The sequence below is a fragment of the Stegostoma tigrinum genome, chromosome 3 (assembly GCF_030684315.1).
Source record: "Stegostoma tigrinum isolate sSteTig4 chromosome 3, sSteTig4.hap1, whole genome shotgun sequence".
NCBI classification, from domain to species: domain Eukaryota; kingdom Metazoa; phylum Chordata; class Chondrichthyes; order Orectolobiformes; family Stegostomatidae; genus Stegostoma; species Stegostoma tigrinum.
This window is the reverse complement of record NC_081356.1, coordinates 35,122,944-35,144,317: the sequence shown is the minus strand read 5'-3', so window position 1 is coordinate 35,144,317 and position 21,374 is coordinate 35,122,944.

The window sequence follows — 21,374 nt, the reverse complement described above, 5'->3', positions numbered from 1 at the left end:
TGATTGGTACCACATCCACAAACATTCAATCCTGCAACCACCAATGCTCGGTGAAAGCAGTATGTACCAACCTCAAGATGCACTGCAGAAATTCACCAAGTCTTGTTAGACAGCACCCTCCAAATCTATGACCACCATCATCTAAAAGGACAAGGGCAGCATATCCATTAGAACACCATCACATGCAAGCTCCCCTCCAAGCCACTCACCATCCTGACTTAGAAATATATTGCTGTTCCTTCAGTATCACCAGGTCAAAAGCCTGTAACATCTCCCTGATAGCATTGTGGGTCTATTTACAGCAAATGGGTTGCAAAGGTTGAAGAAGTCAGCTCACTACCACTTTTTGAAGGGCAACTATAGAATGGCCAATAAATGCTGGCCCAGCTGGGATGCCCAGGTGAGATGAATGAATAAAAAAAGAGCTTGAGGAATAGAATACCATAGTTCGATTACATGCTTTATGGCCTTCCTGATTCGATACAGTTTTGGATCATAACCTCTGTTTCATCTTGCTCAGTTACAACTCTTTGAAAACCTCGCCCCTATTTTCCCCAAGAAAACATACGGCACAGAAAGAGGCTATTCAACACATTTTGTCTGCATTGGCTGAATAAACTACTTACACATTCTAATCTTATTTTTGAGCCTTACAAGTTATAGCACTTCGGGTGGAGACACAGATTCAGTTTAAATGAGTGGAAGATTTCCACATGAACCACCAAATTGGGCAACATGTTCTCCTGCCCTCTGGGTAAAAAACATTTATCTGCATGTCTCCTCGAATTCTTCAACCAATTGCCTTAAATGTGTGGCCTCTGGTAATTAATTTCTCTGCTAAAAGATAACAATCTTTCCTGCCCACCCTATCCAAGCCCCTCATTGTATTGTCCACCTAATTAAATAGTCTTTTGTTGTGAGGAAATCTACACTAGCCTATCTGATCTTTCCTCATAACTGCAATTTTCATGGCTTGGTAACATTCTTGTAAATCTCCTCTTTTCTCTTCAGAACAATTAAGTCCCTCCAATAATGTAATCACCAAAACTGCCTAGTTGTTTAAGCAATATCTCACATAATTCTGGCTTTTCCTATTATTATTTCCTATTACCTTGCAACACCATCCTTATTGTCATCTAAACTACCTTTTCTTACAATCTTTTATGTTAATGATAATGTCCTAACAATCTCTCATCGGGGATTGATTAACTTTGTAGGTTACATTACTTCAAACAATAAAACATATTACAAGTTAACAATCAGATATTACAGCAAACCAACTGTGTGCAGCTTTGCAGGCTTACAGAAGACTAGCTGCCAAATGGTTAAAATATTGTATTCCCACAGCACATGAAGTACTTAGGGTCAAAGAGATATACAGCATGGAAATAGACCCTTCATTTCAACTCGTCCATGCCAACCAGATATCCGAAATAAGAATAGCCCCTTTTACCAGCACTTGGCCCACATCCCGCTGAACCCTTCCAATTCATGTACCCACCCAGGTGCCCTTTAAAAGTTGTAATTGTACCAGCCTTCACCACTTCCTTTGGTAGCTTGTTTCATATACGCATCATCTTCTGCATGAAAAAGTTGCCACTAAGATCTGTTTTCAATCTTTATCCTCTCACCTTAAACCTACGCCCTCTAGTTTTAGACTCCTCTACCCCAGGGAAAAGACCTTGTCTATTTACCCTACCCATGTTACTCATGATTTTATAAAGCTCTTTCTGATCACCCCTCAGCCTCCAACGGCCCAGGGAAAATAGCCCCAGTCTACACAGTTTCTCTATAGCTGAAACCCTCTAATCCTGGCAACATCCTTGTAAACCTTTTCTGAACCCTTTCAAGTTTTACAACATCCTTCCTACAGCAGGGAAACCAGAATTGCATATAGTTTTCCAAAAGTGGCCTAACCAATGTCCTGTCCAACCCCAAGACCTCCCAACTCCTACAATCCATACACTGACCAATCAAATCAAGCATACAAGATTATTTCTTCACTGTCTGTCGACCTGTGACTCCACTTTCACGGAACTACGAGCCTGCAATCTGAGGTCTCTTTGTTCTGCGACACTCACCAGAACCCTACCGTAAGGTGTACAAGTCCTGTACTGATTTGACTTTCCAAAATGCAGCACCTCATATTTGTCTAAATCAAACACCATCTGCTACTCCTCAGCCCATCCGATCAAGATCCTGTTGTACTCTGACGTAATCTTCTTTGCTGTCTACTACACCTCCAATTTTGGTGTCATCTGCAAACAACTAACCATGCCTCCTCTGTTCACATCCAAACCATTGATATAATTAGCAAAAAGCAATGGACCCAGCACTGATCCTTGTGGCACATTGCTGGTCACTGGTCTCCAGTCTGAAAAATAACCCTCTGTCACTACTCTCTGTCTTCTACCTTCAAGCAGTTATGCATCCAAATAGTTAGTTCTCCCTGTATTCTGTGTGATCTAACCTTGCTAACCTGTCTACCGTGACGAATCTTGTTGATTGCATTACTAAATTCCATTAAGATTATGTTCTTCACTCTGCCCTCATCAATTCTCTTCATTACTTCTTCAAAAAACTCAGTTAAGGTAGTAACACAATTTTCCGCACACAAATCCATGTTGACTATCCCTAATCAGTCCTTGCCTTTCCAAACACATGTAAATCCTGTTCCTCAGGATTCCCTCCAACAGCTCGCCCACCTCCGATACCAGGCTCACCGGTTTATAGGTTCCCTGGCTTTTCCTTACCACCCTTTCTTAAATAATGCCACTACGTTAGCCAACCTCCAGTCTTCCGGCATCTCACATGTGGCTGTTGATGATGCAGATATCTCAGCAAGTAGCCCAGCAATCACTTCCCACAGAGTTTTAGGTTACACCTAATTATGTCCGGGGGATTTATCCACCTTTATAAATTTTATTCAACACACCCTCCGTTGTAATATGGACATTTTTCAAGATGTTGTGATTTATTTCCCCACGTTCTAGATCTTCTATATCCTTCACCACAATAAACACTGATGCAAAATAGCCGTTTAGTGTCTCGCTCATCTCTTATGGTTCCACATTCCACACATAAATGGTCTTGCTGATCTTTAAGAGAATCTATTCACTCCCTAGTTGTGCTTTTCTCCTGAATGGTAGAATTTTTTTGCCAAAGCTACCTCATTTCCCCATCTTGCCATCCTGATTTCTATCTCAAGTATTATACTCCTACTCCTATAACACTCTTCTAGGGGCTCGCTCGATCTCTGCTGTCAGTACCTGATATGTGTTTCCTCCTTATTCTTACCAAAAACCTCAATTTCTAGAGTCATCCAGTATTCCTAACACCCAGCAGCCTTGCCCTTCACGCTAACAGAAGCGCACTGTCTCTGGATAACAAAGTGTGAAGTTGGATGAACACAGCAGGCCAAGCAGCATCTCAGGAGCACTAAAGCTGATGTTTCAGGCCTAGACCCTTCATCAGAGAGGAGGATGGGGAGAGGGCTCTGAAATAAATAAGGAGAGAGGGGGAGGCGGACCGAAGATGGATAGAGGAGAAGATAGGTGGAGAGGAGAGTATAGGTGGGGAGGTGGGGAGGGGATAGGTCAGTCCGGGGAGGATGGACAGGTCAAGGAGGCGGGATGAGGTTAGTAGGTGGGAAATGGAGGTGCGGCTTGAGGTGGGAGGAGGGGATAGGTGAGAGGAAGAACAGGTTAGGGAGACGGGGACGAGCTGGGCTGGTTTTGGGACGTAGTGGGGGGACGGGACAAGCTGAGCTGGTTTTGGGATGCAGTGGGGGAGGGGAGATTTTGAAGCTTGTGAAGTCCACATTGATACCCTGGGGCTGCAGGATTCCCAAGCAGAATATGAGTTGCTGTTCCTGCAACCTATGGTGGCATCATTGTGCACCGGATTGACCTATCCCCTCCCCACCTATGCTCTCCTCTCCACCTATCTTCTCCTCTATCCATCTTCGGTCCGCCTGCCCCTCTCTCCTTATTTATTTCAGAACCCTCTCCCCATCCCCCTCTCTGATGAAGGGTCTAGGCCCGAAACGTCAGTTTTTATGCTCCTGAGATGCTGCTTGGCCTGCTGTGTTCATCCAGCTTCACGCTTTGTTATCTTGCATACTCCAGCATCTGCAGTTCCCATTATCTCTGATCACACTGTCTCTGGACTCTTGTTATCTCATTTTTGAAGGCTTCCCATTTTCCAGCCGTCCCTTTACCTGCAAACATCCGTGCCTAATCAGCTTTTGAAAGTTCTTGCCTAAAACCATAAAAATTGGCATGTTTCCCAATTAAAAATTTTAACTTTTAGATCAGGTCTGTCCTTTTTCATCACTATTTTAGAACAATGGAATTACAGTCACTGGGCCCGAAGTGCTACCCCCATTGACACGTCAGTCACCAGTCCTGCCTTCTTTCCCAAGAGTAAATCAAGTTTTGCACCTTCTCTGGGTGGTACACCCACATACTACATAAGAATATTTTCTTATACACATTAAACAAATTCCTCTCCATCTCAGCGTTTAATGCTATGGCACTTCCAGTCTTTACTTGGAAATTAAAAATTCCCGACCATAACTTAAAGGTGAACTTTTTTCAAACATGGTACACACATACACATAGCTTATCATTCACTCCTATTTTGTACTTACTTCTCCTTTTCCCTGTCTCTATGTTTGGCTAAAACCTGTTAGGTCCTTGATTTTGCCCTGTCATGATGAAAAAATCATTGAACTGCAAATGTGTAGAAACAAAACTACAGAAAATCCTTAACAGATGGAGAAATGCTGAAAGATTATTGACTTAACATGGCAGCTATCTTGTTCAGTTCAGAGGTACTACCTGATCCGCTTAGTATTTCCAACGCTTACTAATTGTATGTATGAAAGATTTCATCTCCAAAACAATGCTGTAAGAAACACAGGAGAGAAATCAGAGAACCTCATCTTGCTTCATTCATGTGATACAGATGTCACTTGCAAGGCCAACATTTATTCCCCATCCCTAATTGCCCAAGAGCAGATCAGGGTCAACCACATTTTCATGGGTCCAGAGTCACATGTAGGCCAGACCAGGTAAGGATGACAGACAACATCCCCTGAAGGACTTCAGTGAACCAGATGGGTTTTTGCAACAATTGGCAGTAGTTGTTTTATTCCAGATGTTTACTGAATTCAAATTTCACCATCTGCCATGGTGGAATTCAAATCCATGTCCTAGGAGTATTATCATTTTGTTCTGAATTATTAGTCCAGTGACATTACCATTACATCACCACCACAAACTAAACATGAGGAACGTTGGATCAGCCCATGATCTGATTGAATGGTGGAGCAGGCTTAAGGGGCTGAGCAGTGCTTCTGATCCTATGTCTTATGGTCTTTGTTATATTTTTCAAAGTTTCATTGAACAATTTTGACACATCATTATAAAAATACTGGGGATGAGGGAAAACTCTATTTGATTTACAGTCATGAGTGACCAATCAGTTTAGAAAGAGGCTGTTCACATTTTACTTAGGAACATGAACATTGGACTTGGCAGTTGGAGTCAGACCATCCAGAAATACCTCTAGTTATAGCTGGTCATTCTATTTCTAATCTGATATTGACATTGTATCATTTAACAAATGTGAATATATTTATTACAACCCACATTTTCAAGAATGTAAAGGATGAGAAATAGAAGCAGGAGTTGGCCAGTTGGCCTCTCAATTTTACTATCCCATTGTTGTGACCAGACCCTGTGCAATTTTCCCCAGTTTGTTATGATTCCAATGAAATACCCCAAATTATTAAGCTCCCGGTGAAGATGAATGAACTGGCTTCCATTCTTTATTTGCCTGTCCCCCTCCAGTTGGTTGCAACAAAGTTGATTTGAAAAGGAAAATGATACCATTATCTGTGGAATCTTCTCACCCAAACACAAATAAACTTATGCTGTAAAAGGAGCCAATTTATAAAACCTCCACAGTGTGGAAACAGGCCATTCAGACTGACAAGACCACTGTGACTCTCTGGAGACCATGCCACATTAATTCTGCTCCCACCCCCATCCCTATGACTCAGCAATTCCCATGGTTAATACACCTAACCTAAATGTCTTTGGACTGAGCACCTGGAGGAAACCTGCAGAGAACGTGAAAACTCCACACAGACAGTCCCAAAGGCTGGAATTGAGGTAGCAGTGCTAGCCTCTAAGCCACCATACTGCCCCCTTTTAGCCAGGTTTTATTGAGGTAGCAAAGAGTCTGCTTAATAATTCCTAAACAGTAAAAGAATTAGTAACACAACATACATACTCATGGATTAGAAATAAGAAGAGAGTTCAAAACATAAATGTTCAAAAAACAATTCAGACATACGGATCAGACTTTGAATTGTTAGCAATATTGAACATTGTAGCTGCCAAAGTGGAGATTACTACTAGTGTTGAGGTTGATATTTGAACAGTTGATTTTAAGATTCTTAGTTTTGCTGTTTTATTGAGGCTTTTTTTTCTGATTCTTGTTGACCAGGACTGAATTTCAGCTTACAGAGTAAGAGACAGTCCTTTTGTTAATAAAGTGTGAAGCTGGATGAACACAGCTGGAGTCCTTCTGTTATCCTGTTTGTGTGACTTGCTGGCTAGCTGAGTTTTGTCCTGGACTTCTCTGGTAAATGCGACAGTCAAGAAGACATAACAAGACCTCTTCTTCCTCAGGCAGCTCAGGAAATTTGGTATAAAGCCCCTCACCAACTTCTACAGATGCGCCATTGAAAGCATGCTGTCCAGGTGCATAACAGCCTGGTTTGGCAACTGCTCTGCCCAGGAAAGTAAGAAACTACAGAAGGTGGTGTGCACAGCCCAGACTATCATGGAAGCCAACCTTCCATATGTGGACTCTATTTACACAGATTGCTGCCAAGCAAAGGCAGCCAACATCATCAAAGACACATTGCATCCTGGTAATGATCTCCTACAACCTCTTCCATCAGGTAGAAGATAGAAGCAGGTTCAGGAACAGCTTCTTTCCCGCTATTATCAGACTGTTGAATGGACTCTAGCCTCAAATGATATAACCTGCAATGTAACCTGTATGTCTCAAAGTCTCTTTGATCTGTACATCCTTTGCTTGCTGTGACCTGCCTCTACTGCTCATAAGCAAAGGTTTTCACTGTATTTTGGTGCAAGTGACAATAAAATCAATTAATTAAAATGAGGGTCCCTTTATCTGCAATGATCAGGGGATTGTTCTTTGACTATGACCTTTACAGCACGCTAACACTCAAATGGAGGCTAATACACATGGTTATCACAGTCCTCTCAGTTCGGCTAGTACATTCCAATGGAGTTGAAACTGACATTTTAACACCTGTCCCTATGTATTCCTCAAAGGAAAACACACAAAATGTCTCTGCAGTTTGAGATATAACCACAAGGGTCACTTGCAGATTAGCATAGTGTGGTCAACTCCTTATCATCTCTGTCATCACACGAGATCACAATTCAGTCTGTTTTTCTGAAGAAGGGTCCCGACCTGAAATGTCGACTTTCCTGCTCTTCAGATGCTGCCGGGCCTGCTGTGTTCCTCCAGCTCCACACTGTGTTATCGCAGTCTGTTTTAACTTTCCTCTTACAACTTGGAAAGGTCATTGTTTGAAGTTCTCTTTCCATCTTTAGGTGTGGCATTCTGTAGATCTCTTTCTCACCAGACAGCCTTCAACTTATCACTGCATTTATTTTGTCTCTGTACCGGACCTCTGTAGAAAACAATTATTTGAACTTGCATGCTAAAAAATTCTATGGTTCTTTGTGCTCTGATCTGATGGTCATGGCATTATTCACTTAAATCCTGGCTGATATTCCAAATTATTCTTTTATCCTTTGATTCTCTTGGCATTCAAGCATCTGTAGATCTCTCATGTGAATATACTCAAACGCTAACCATCCAGAGCTCACTGTAGTAGAGAATTCCAAAGATTGTCAACCCCCCTAAAGGATTAATATTTGCATGTGAATATTGCAATTTATATTTTCAGTAGAATGTATTACAAAAATGATGTGGAATTGCCCAGCAGCAGTCAGTTTGACCTCCGGAATGCATTCCATTCTGCTTATTATGTGAAAAAGGTAAAAAGAAAGTGTCTGCAGTTCCTTGCATCTGGTTAGTTTTGAACCAGCATTATACATGTGCATATGTCAAAGTTAAGAATTTGTAACAGTTAGAAATACCTCTATATTTGTGGTCATGAAAATTGGAAAATTGAACTGTTTGGATGTTACCATGTTTAAAAAGACCTTACCATATGATGTTTCGAGTCATAGAGCCATAGAATCACACAGTACAGAAACAGGCCTCTTGGTCCAAATAGTCCATGCTGACCATAATTCCAAACTAAACTCATTCCATCTTCCCACACTTGGCCCATATCCATTCAAACATTTCTTATTCATGTACTTATCCAAATGCCTTTCAACATTGTAACTATACCCAGATTGACCACTTTCTTTAAATGTTCCTTCCACACATCCACCACTCACTGTGTAAAAATGTTGCTCCTTCTGTCTTTTTTAAAGTCTTTCTCCTCTCACCTTAAAAATATGCTCCATTGTCTTGAAATCCCCAATCCAATGGAAAAAAAAGCACCTGCCTTTCACTTTATCTATTCCCCTCATGATTTTATAAACCTCTTTGAGGTCACCCGTCAACTTCCTACTCGACAGTGAAAAAAGTCCCAGCAAATCCAACCTCTCCTGATAACTCAAACCCTCCTTTCCCGGCAGCATCTTGGTAAATCTTTTCTGAATCCTCGCCAAGTTAGTAATATCCTTCCTATAAAATAAAGAGGGAAATGTGCTGTGTATGGAGAAAACAAATCATTTTGGAAAAGAAAATAAACCAAAGCTTTTAAAAGAGATAAGAGATTACTTTTATTGCCTTAATGACATGACAAACATGAAGTGAAATCCCAGTATCTATTCTGCCATCACCTAGCAACATTGAATGGACATTTGGTCCCTGTTTTGCTGCAGATGTCAGAGCTGTGGCAGTTGAAAAAGAGCTGGAAAGAAGGAAAATATCTTCCTATCTGTCGACATGTTGAGTTCGGGCTTTTATGGGGCAGAAAAAACTTCAGTTGGTCTGAACAGAACAAACTGACCAACTAAAAGCTTATTAATTTTTCAAAGAGAACCTGTTGGTTGTGAAGTTTTCGGATAAGGGATTCCTGACTTGTGTTCCAATTTTCAGCCCTCAAGGCCTTCAGTCCAAGGGGCAGAAAATTAATTCCAAAAGATTACTTTTAAAGTGTCACCGTATTAATACCTGGACAATATTAAGTTTGGAAAATTTTAACCATGCTCAAATTGCTAATTTCATCTTTATTTAAATTGGGTGATAAATTTGAGTCATATTAGGAACATGGAGATTTAGGAACAGAGTATCTTAAATAGCCCTTCCAGCCTATTTCACCATTCATTTAGATTATGGTTATCTGTGAGCTAATTTCATAAACACATTACTGACACATTTCCGTAAACACTTTTGATAAGAATTTGTCAATAACAAATTTAAAAACTGCAATTGATCAAGCATCAATTGTCATTTGTGTTGATAGGTCGAACATACAACAACAGCTTGAACATCAAAGCCTTTTCTAAATTAATTCCAGAAAGACCCCACTCTCTAATTTTTAGACTATGCCTACTTCTAGACTCCCTAACTGGAAGAAATAGTTTCTATTTATCTGAATGAGGGTCGAGACCCGAAACGTCAGCCTCCCTGCTCCTCTGATGCTGCTTGGCCTGCTGTGTTCATCCAGCTGTACACCTTGTTATCTCAGATTCGCCAGCATCTGCAGTTCCTACTATCTCTGTTTCTATACATCTGTTCCTCCTAATAGCTTGTATTCATCAATCAAATCACATCTTACCTTATAAAGTTCAGGAAATAAAACCCCAGCTTGTACAATCTGTCCTCGTAATGTAAGCTTTTGAATAGCTATCATTTTAAATTCAATTAAGATGTGAATCACATACTAATGAGCATTTTGTGTAGCCCTGCCATTCATCTACACACCATTATTATTTATACAGCTGTTTGTAATCTACCTGTTACTACTGTACAAAAGTTGTGTGAGATTCTGTTAACAAAGCAGATTTGAACAACATGAATTGCTTTTGTATTTTTTAATACAATACGGAATAGAAAATATGAATCCGCAGCATGGTTTACTTTGTAGCAGGGAAAATATCCAACCTCACATCATTGCACTGAATTTCCTCAGGAGTGTCATCAAAAACACAATCATTATTTCACAGCAAGTTTAGATATTACATGCACTCTACAATCAAAAATGTCCATTCTTATTCTCCTGATGCAACTTGCATAAACATTCACTTTTCTGTGGAAATTGAGTTTTCTTTATCAAATTCATGACAAAATGTCCAGTGTAAGCAACTTTGCTGCCTGTTTACTGCTGTGTGGTAATGACTTCACTTTCCCCAAGTAAATAAAGAGTTCAAATAATTGGTTAAAGTATATTGAGCCGGTCTCACTGAGGTTTGTCAAGTTGGCAATTTCCATTGCCATTGTATGTGCTAGACACTGCGCTGCGAATAAAATTTGATTTTATTTTGCTTGTCAATTTTCATTCTCCAATTCCTCCCCGAAGGTATTTGGTACTTGCTAATTTACAAAACTGTCATATTCTCATACAAGACTTTGGTCAGTTATCCATTTGATCCATATGCCTATGCTCATCTGGTGGAAGTTATAGAGATTTTGGAAAGGGGGCCGTGGAGGATGTGTGAATTTTATTTGCTCATGGAAAGTGGCCTTTGTTGACAAAGCCAACATTTATTGACCATCCCTAATTGAGAAAGTGGCGGTCAGCCATCTTCTTGAATCACTACAATCTGTGCATTGTGAATAAAATGCAAGAACACCAAAAATGTTTGAGAGAACCCAATGTGACCCATCAAGCCAAGCACTATCTAATACGATCATGGGTGCTCTTGAGTTTCAACTCAAATTTCCACTTTGATTCCCTGAGACCCAAGAGGTTTGTTGATGGCAACATTAAATGTGTTTAATGATAGGTGTGTTATGTCTTTCAATCAGTCTCACTGTATTTTGAAGAGATATAGTTATGATATTACCACTGTAGCATAGCATATGACCCAAGGGCATAAAGGTTGTACGCTCCATCTTACTTGGGATCACTTGAAGCTTGATATGTTTTTGAAAGGATGCTGTCCTTTGTAACCTCATAATATTAGCCTCTGAATGTAATGTCTGTATATTATTGTCAGCTGTTAAAAAAAAGTCTTTTGGATTCTTCAATACCAGATTATTCATGCTTAGTTTCTTATGTTACAAAGAATAATACAAGCATTGCCACATCAGAAAAATCTTACCCTGTTGGAGCAAATCCCACATCCAGATAGAGACTCCACAACCCTTTGGATAGATCATTCCAAAGATTCATGGCATTTCCAGTGAAGAAAACTTCTCCTCATCTCAGTCTGGAGGATCGACTGCCACGAGGGGTCATAGTTTTAAGGTGCTAGGAGGAAGGTATAGAGGAGACGTCAGAGGGAGGTTCTTCAATCAGAAAGTTGTGAGTGCATGGAATAGTTTACTAGTGGTAGTCGTGGAAGCAGAGTCATTAGTGACATTTAAGTGACTGCTGGACATGCACATGGATAGCAGTGAATTGAGGGGAATGTAGGTTAGGTTATTTTATTTTTGGATTAGGAATATTCCACGGCACAACATCGTGGGCCGAAGGCCTGTACTGTGCTGTACTTTTCTATGTTCTATGTTCTATGAAATTATTGCCCCGATCCTGAGACTGTTTTAATTTCCCTGAGCAGTACAAGCAATCCGTCAGTGTATATACATAGAAGTCCCTTCAAAATCCTAAATGTTTTAATGAGATTCCTGTCTCATAAATTCTGGAGAATATAGGCTCAATTTTTTTCAGACTCTCACCACAGGGTTAATTCCTCTAGCAAGGGAGAAATATAGTAATCCTCTGCTGTACTGTTTTCAATTCAAGTATGTCTTTTGTTAACTTGGAGAACAAAACTGCTTACTGCACTCTGATAAGATCTCATCAAAACAATTGCAACAAGACTTCTTTATTCTAATTCATTTTTAATATAGTCCAATATGCCAATTTCCTTCCTCAATCCTGTTTACCTGCATACTAATTTTGCCACTCTGAATGCCACTCTGCTCCATCTCTATCATAAAAGGAAACTGCTCTAATTTTCAAACAGAAGATTCCAATTCGGAACCCGTCAGCACAGTGGAGATACACATACATTTTGATAGTTCTCTTGTGGTGTAGAACTGTCAGAGGAAGGCAAAACACATTCCATTTTACTGCAGTCAGCTGCTTTTTTTCTGAAATTGAAAGGATCACTGACAGCCACTTTGATAACTGCTGTCAAATGGTAAGAGCATAGCTAAGGGTGAGGTCAGCATGCTGGGAGGGTGCACAGGGAAATGGGAAGGGGATAGGGTATCAGGCACACTAGGTGCCAGTTGAATAGGATGCCAGGTAATTAGGATGCCAGCTGGGAAGGAGATGTGTAGGTAGAATGCCAAAAGAGTAAGGTATCGGGTGTGTAGGATACAAATGGGTAAGGAATAGGTTGCCATGGGTTAGAACGCCAGAAGTAGGGTGTCAAATGTGTAGGGAATAGGTTGCCAATTGTTAGGGGAAAGAGATCCAGATAAGAGATACAGTACAGGGGATGACTGAGGGTGGGGATCAGGTACACGGGAAGGAGGAAAGGTGGGTTAAGGCCAGAGTGAGGGAAGAGGCAGTTGAGTCCCCAGGGACAGAAACAGATTGGGTCCAGGTTGGAGAAAGGGTGGGTGAGTTGGGTTCAAGGGGGGAAGACAGATTGGTGGGGATTATGGAAGTGTGTAAGTGCATCTGAGGTGAGCAAACAATGGTTGACTTCTGTAATGAATATCAGGGGATGTTGGATCCAGAACACGGGAAAGGGGAGGTGCTCTAGCACAGGGGAGGTAGAGGGTTTGTTACAGAATGGGGCAGGGTTATTGTATCCCAAGAAGAAGAGAAAGAGGCGGCAGGGTGGGGTCTGTAAGTTATCTGGAGGATGTGTAGTTGGTGTGTGAGCCAATATGCGGTCAGCTGAATAGTTACTTAGCAGTTATGCTATTTAAAAGTCTAACTTATCCTGAGTAAGTATTCACTTAATTCCATTGGAACTTGCCAACATCTCCAGTTTCAATGGACAATATCACAGAGGTTTCCTGGCAGAGGGGATTCATCCAGTGAAATCTTCAATTTCCTGGGCAGTACCTTTAGAGCCTGCTACAATGGGGATTCCACAGGGTCCGCACGAACACCTCCCATCTGCACTGGATTAGCAACTGTTTGGTTGTGGTTAGCCCTGTGTCTCTATAGTGGCAAGTCTGGGGGCTAGGGCTAACACTTATCACCTGAGGATGCGTAGTTAGGTTACTCAAGGGGTTGTGTATTGGTCGGTCATTGGGTCCATCCATAGGGGAAGGAGTTTTAGAGGTATGAAGGTGAGACCGCGTAAGAAGGAGACTAGGCAATTTATTCTTCAGAGCAGTTTACTCTAAACTGGAAGGTTTGGAGATAGCAGTGGTGAAGGGGGCAACTGTATCTGCAAGGATAGGATACAGTAAAGAATGTTTGGGAAGAAGGACATTGCAGAAGTGTGGGTTTGTTGAAAGGAACATGCTGCCTTCAATAGGGGTGATATGGTCATATCATTTGGCAAGGGCTATGAAAGCAGGGGTGGAAAGGGAAAGAGGTGGACAGGACGAGGTTCATGCAGATGGGTTGGATGAAGATCAAAGGAGATATGGAACTAATATAGCCATTATGGGAAAGGGCCCCCCCCAAGGGTGTTCTGGATGTTTGGGGTGCTCACTGACATATAGAGGCAGAAGCTGCAAGTCACTGACCGAGGGGCATTCTCTGTCACATATAATCATGTTGGCAATCAGAAATGTGCAATGAAGATGAAAGTGACTGTGCCCATATAAGAGTGGGTAGGGTTATATGAGTTTAAATATGAAAAAGAGGTTTGCAGGACCTATTGAACTCAGAGCATTTGAGGCAAAAGATGTTGCAGACAGACGCATGCACTGTGCAGACCTACTGGCTCCCTAAACCCTGGCTATCTCAATCAGCCCCTAGTTTATGTTGCATCTCCCTGTCCCAGACATCACTGACTAATACATTCTTATCAAGTCTTCTGGATGCAGCAGCTGCAAAAGAATAGGGATGTTGTAATGAAGGGCCAAATGTGTCAGCAGTACCCATTGCCCACAATAGATAATTTTCTAATCAACCTGTTTAGGGATGTAATGACTCATCTCTAGACTAGGCCTCCTGGCTCAGAACCATAGAGTCTTACAGAATGAAAACAGACCTTTTGGCCCAACTAATCCATGCCGAACATGTTCCGAAACTAAACCATATTCCACCAAAACTTTCCTGTTCATGTACTTACCCAAACGTCACTTAAACATTATAACTGTGCCTGCATCCATCTCTTCCTCTGGCAGTCCATTCATCACACTAACCATTCTCTATGCAAAAAGTTGGCTCTCCTTAAATATATGGTCCCTAGTTTTGAACACCCACACCTTAGGGAAAAGATCTTTGCTATTTACCTTATCTATGCCCCTCATGATTTTATAAACTCTATAAACCGACCCCTCAACCCCCTACTATTCCAGTGAATAAAGTCCCAGCCTATCCACCCTAAATTTATAATTCAAACACTCCATTCCCGGTAGGGACATTATCACTGCACTATAAGTACCCTGCATATGCCTTAGAACATAGAACATAGAACATTACAGCACAGTACAGGCCCTTCGGCCCTCAATGTTGTGCCGACCTGCCATACCGATCTCAAGCCCATCTAAGCTACACTATTCCATGTACGTCCATATGCTTATCCAATGACGACTCAAATGTACCTAAAGTTGGTGGATCTCCTACTGTTGCAGGCAAAGCGTTCCATTGCCTTACTACTCTCTGAGTAAAGAAACTACCTCTGACATCTATCCTATATCTTTCATCCCTCAATTTAAAGCTATGCCCCCTTGTGCTCGCCGTCACCATCCTGGGAAAAAGGCTCTCCCTATCCACCCTGTCTAACCCTCTGATTATTTTATATGTTTCAATTAAGTCACCTCTCAACCTTCTTCTCTCTAATGAAAAACAGCCTCAAGTCCCTCAGCCTTTTCTCGTAAGACCTTCCCTCCATACCAGGCAACATCCTAGTAAATCTCCTCTGCACCCTTTCCAAAGCTTCCACATCCTTCTTATAATGCGGTGACCAGAACTGTACACAATACTCCAAGTGCAGCCGCACCAGAGTTTTGTACAGCTTCACCATAACCTCTTGGCTCCGGAACTCCATCCCTCTATTAATAAAAGCTAAAACACTGTATGCCTTCTTAACAGCCCTGTCAACCTGGGTGGCAACTTTCAAGGATCTGTGTACATGGACACCGAGATCTCTCTGCTCATCTACACTACTAAAAATCTCACCATTAGCCCAGTACTTTGCCTTCCGGTTACTCCTACCAAAGTGCATCACCTCACACTTGTTCGCATTAAACTCCATTTGCCACCTCTCAGCCCAGCTATGCAGCTTATCTATGTCTCTCTGCAACCTACAACATCCTTCGTCACTATCCACAACTCCACCGACCTTAGTGTCGTCTGCAAATTTACTAACCCATCCTTCTATGCCCTCATCCAGGTCATTTATAAAAATGACAAGGAATTGTTCTGATTAAGTAAGATGGAACAGCTATCTGGAGTAACAGTTTTGCATCTGATTGATTTATTGATTGATTGTTTGATTTAGTGATTGATTGATTGGTTTTACTGTCACATGTACCGAAATACAGTGAAAAGCTTTGTTTCCAAGCAGTATTGCAGATCACAGCAAGCAAAGGACGTACGATCAAAAAGACTGAAGAGGCATACAGGTTACATTGCAGGTTACATTATTTGAGGCTAGAGTCCATTCAACAGGTTGACACCGGCCGGAAAGAAGCTGTTCCTGAACCTGCTTGTGTGTGTGTGTGTGTACAGGCTTCTGTATCTTCTGCCTGATGGAAGAGGCTGTAGGAGATCATTACCAGGGTGTGGTGGGTCTTTGATGATGTTGGCCGCCTTTCCACAGCAGTGAGCCGTGTAAATAGAGTCCGTGGATGGCACGTTGGCTTCCATGATGGTCTGGGCTGTGCACGGCCTTCTGTAGTTTCTTACAGTCCTGGGCAGAGCAGTTACAGTACCAGGCCATTATGCACCCGGGCAGTATGCTTTCAATGGTGCGTTTGCAGGAGTTGGTGAGCCTTATCTGTCTTGATTTCAAATAATGTAGCAATCTCTCATCATAGGCAACCATTCATGAAACATTGTCTGTAGTTATAAAGTTATGTCTCATGCAGGCCAATGACAAAATGTTTTTGTTTCTACGCAGAAAGTGACGATCAGTCAGAGGAAGATGAAATTTATATTAAAAAAAAGTGAAGTAACTTACAGTGTATTGTCATCTGCACCACAAAAGTGGCCTCAAAAATGTTTCTTCTTCCTCTCCCTCCTACTGAGTCTTAGTGTAGTCCCTGGTTCCACAGTTTGTGAGATGGAGCCGGCTTGACTTGGGAAGTTTGATCAGGTGAGCCCTGGCGCAGTTGTGACAGGCAGTTGTTAGATGCAAGATGACCCTCCTCAGTGTGACTTTCCACAGGTCAGAGGGAGATAGGCAGGGTGGAGTTGGAACATCTGGCAAACTCTGCAGTGTCCTGAATGAAGAGTTCTGAGAGAGCTGCTTGTGGGTCCTCCAACCAGGTGACTTCTGGCTCCAACTTCTTTCCTCGTGAGCAAGGGACTTGTGGAGTGCCTACCAGGTTCTCTCACCTTCCCAATGCCATGCTTTCGGTCTAGAAGACCAATGGCTAAGGCACTGGAGTACCGATATGTGTGCTCCTCCAGCCAATAACGAGATGGCTAGGCCTTTATCTGGAAGGCAGCCATCCACTTGTCCATGGAGATAGACTGAGGGAAGCATGACTCACTACACTCCTGGTGGTCTGGGACATTTCATCTTGGCCAGTTGCAGAGCTATCGCAGTGAAGTATTCACCAAATTGTGCTCCCACAGTTGTCTAGGCACAGCACCCTTTCAAAGATGGCATGTCTTAATGCTGGTCTCTCAGTGGATATCCTCTCAGTTCTGGAAATGGCACATGATAAGATAGGATATGATGCACACCATGAAATGAGGTAGGTGGTTAATGAAGCCAGTTTGATGAGATACAGTGAGAAAGCTTTCTGGGTAGTGGAAATCCCTGCACGAAAGTAAGACATAACCAAAAAGAACAAAGATTCAGCACATGACATTAATATCTATCAGTGAGGCATTGAGAGAGTGCTGTATTGTTGGCTGAGCTGACCGTTTAGATGAAACATTAAAGGCCCATCTGCCAACATAAAGCTGCCCTAGTATCTTAAAAATTATCCCGTCCCCAAACAATAAAGCAAAAATCAGGTTACCATCTCACTTATTGTTAGTAGGATATTTCTCCTGTGAGCAAATTGGTTATACATTTGAATGCAGAAGAACAGCAATTAAAAGTGATTCAAAGGCAAGCACTTTCAGAGGTTGGAAGGTAACATTAATATAAGAGTGTGTTTTTCTGTCACATTATGCTTCTTATGTCACACAACTCTGGAACACAGGTTTGTAGTTTGTTTCACAATGAATACTATTTGGATTGTTCTTCAAATAACTTGCAGTTGCTCTGAATTAGGGATCTTTTTAATCAACTTATAAGTAACTTAGAACTTATTCCATTGTGTTTCATTAAAATCCCTTTACTTATACTGCATCCAATGTTCACTTCTAGGTAAGCATATCTCTTGTAACCTGCTCATGTCTTAGACTCTTGTGCATGGCAGCCAATATCATTGCTACATTATGAAACACACCACAATCATATTTACCCATTATCCCACTAAAACAATATACTATTTCATATTCTCTCACCCACCTTCCTGCAAGAATGCCCTCTGCCCCTTTGCCCAATTCCGTCACCTCCACCGCATCTGCTCCTGAGATGAAGCATTCCACTCCCAGACATCCCAGATGTCCTTGTTTCTCAAGGACCGCAATTTCCCCTCCACAGTGGTTGAAAACGCCCTCGACATCATCTCTTGTGTTTCCCACAACTCATCCCTAACACCCTCTCCTTTCCATAAAAACAAAGACAGAATCCCCCTCATCCTCAAGTACCACCCCACCAACCTCTGGATTCAACGCATCATCCTTCACCAATTCCGCCAGCTGCAATCTGACCCCACTACCAAGTATATCTTTTCCTCCCCACCCTTATCTACTTTGCAGAAGGACCACTGTCTCCATGACTCCCTTGTCCACTTGACACTCCCCACTAGCCCCACCACCCCCGCCACCTTTACTGTAGCCGCAGAAAGTGCTACATCTGCACCTGCACCTCCCCCCTCACCCCCATTCCAGGCCCCAAAAAAACCTTCCACATTAAACAGATGTTCACCTGCACATCTGCTAACTTGGTATGTTGTATCTGCTGTTCCTGATGCAGCCTCCTCTACATTGGGGAAACTGAGCAGAAGCTTGGAGATTGCTTTGTGCAGCACCGACGCTCAGTTCATGACAAACAACTGCGTCTCCCAGTCATGAGCCACTTCAACTCCCCCTCAAACTCCTTGGCCGACATGGCCATCATGGGCCTCCTCCAGTGCCACAATGACGCCAACCGAAGGCTGCAGGAACATCTCTTCGTATTTCGCTTGGGAACCCTGCAGCCTAATGGCCTCAATGTGGATGTCACAAGCTTCAAAATCTCCCCTCTCCCAACCTCATCCCAAAAACAGCCCAGCTCATCCCCGCCTCCTAGGCCTGTCCATCTTTTCTCCCAGCTGTCTGCTCCTCCCGCCTCACTGACCAACTCCCCACCCCCACCTCCACCTCCAACCAGCTTCAACCCGGCCTCCTTGACCTGCTCGTCTTCCCTTGAATGACCAACCCCCATCCCGACTCCCTAACTACACTCACATTTATTGGCTCCATCCCCACCTCCTTTACCTGTCCATCTTCTCTCCACCTATTTGCTCCTTTATCCACCTTCCATCATCACCTCCCCCCCGCCATTTATTTCAGAGACCCCTTCCCCTCCCCCATTTCTGAATAAGGGTCCAGACCCGAAATGTCAGCGTTTCTGCCCCTCTGATGCTGCTTGGCCTGCTGTGTTCATCCAGCTCTACACCTTGTTATCTCAGATTCTCCAGCATCTGCAGCTCCTATATTATTCGCAAACTATTTGCAGCTCTGTGCCCCTATTCAAACCAAACAATTCACTGGCAGTCAGAACGTCTCCTTTGCAAATGTTTTTTTTAAAATCAGGAACATTTTTTGAAATAAAACCAGTCCGTAGCCAAAGAAGTGATTAAAGTTCTATCAAAACCTATTTTGAACAGTCTTCTTCTCAGACAAATACATTCTGATTGACTCCAGAGGCTGTTTACTAAACAATAATTAAACTTTATATTGTTCTTCAGGCTGTGTGAACTTTATCAGTTGCTCTGACTGCTGTGATGAAAACCTAATCCATTGAATAGCATGCTCTTGCCATCAACCTGCCTACCTGCAATAGTAACTGATTGACTTACTTGACTTTTTGCTTGAATAGACTGTTGTCTGAACAACATGACTGCCTTGAGGATCATAAATGGCTCTTTGTACTGTTTGAATGAGAGTATCTTAACTCTTCTCCTTTGTTCTGTAATCCTTAAACTCTTCCTGCCAAAATCTGCCAACCTAAACTTTGAACTTTTCAATTGATCTCTATCACAACAGTGACTTGTGGAAGGAGTACCGGTTTTAACTACCCCGTGTGCAAAGAAATGTTTCCTGCTATCATACCTAAAAAGTAACATTCTGATGTTAAGACCACCAGAGGAAATGTCACTGCAACGGCCTTGAGTCATTCTTTAACTCCTTTAATTTTAATCAACTCCTCTACTTAGACACTCTTCAAAATTTAACCCTCACCAAGCTTTTATTCACTTGTTCTAATTTATTCTTTATATTTCTTGAGCTGTGAGTGTTATGGTAAGTCTAATTGTATGTTTATCCATCCCCAATCACCCTGAGAAACTTTATTTCTTACATTTCTCATTGTAAATCTATGTTTGACAATATTATCCTCTGAAATGACTTGTTATGTTCAGCATATGAAAGGTGCTAAACATACAAATTGATGCTCTTAGACATTTGCCTACATGGACTGATTGCATATTTAAACTGTTGGATGTGTCTAAGCTGTATTCTGAATCTGACAAGTATATTACCATCTTCAAATGTCCCAGAGCAAATGACAATAACACTTTGAAAATTAATCCTGAGTTACAACACAACTATTAGACTTCATTGTGAAGGAGGATGTATGATATTTAAACACACCCATCTTATATTTACGATGAGCTGCTTTAATCTGATCAAAAATATTTGAAACTATCTGCACTGGTTCCAAGTTCATCTTTCCTTTACAGACATTTATTTCCCATGTCTCATTTCCTGTGATAAATTACACAACACTCCAAAATTTAAGGAAGTTCCCCAATCCTTCAGAATACACTTCTCTTGACCCCTGTTTCTTTCTTACATTTTATCCCCTATTAATTCTGCTCCAAGAGGAGCATAGTGTCCCAAGAGACATAATTGGTATCTTACAATAGGGATCCTTGTTCAAGATTGAGTACCAGGAGTCTATTCAATAGATTAGTGTATATTCAATTCTTGATGTTACTCACTAATAGTCCCTATTAACAACTATTCATCCTCTGAGCCAGATCATCATCAACTCCTTTGTCTGTCCAACAGTTCTTCTTTCTCTTTATGCTCTATTTTATCGTTTATTCGCAACCTCACCCCTCTCTATTTTCTGCATATAAACTGACAATTTGCCAGCTACTATCAGCTCTGAGGAAGGGTTATTGGACCCGAAATGTTAACTCTGATTTTTTTCTTCATAAATTCTGCCAGAACTGCTGAGCTTTTCCAGTAACTTCTCTGTTTGATTCAATTCTTGTTACCTGGATTCCACCCTCTTCATTTGCCTCAAATAAGGGTCACTGAATCAAGATTAATGGTTAACATTAATGAGACATGGAGATTTTTTTTCCCTTAGTCCCTGGATTCTTAGCTACCTTATGGTATTCCACCCAAAGTGCAGTTGAACCTTACTAATTCAGTTCAGACCATAGTACGGTTCGAAATATTACATGGCCTTAGCTAGTAATATTTGTCTTTT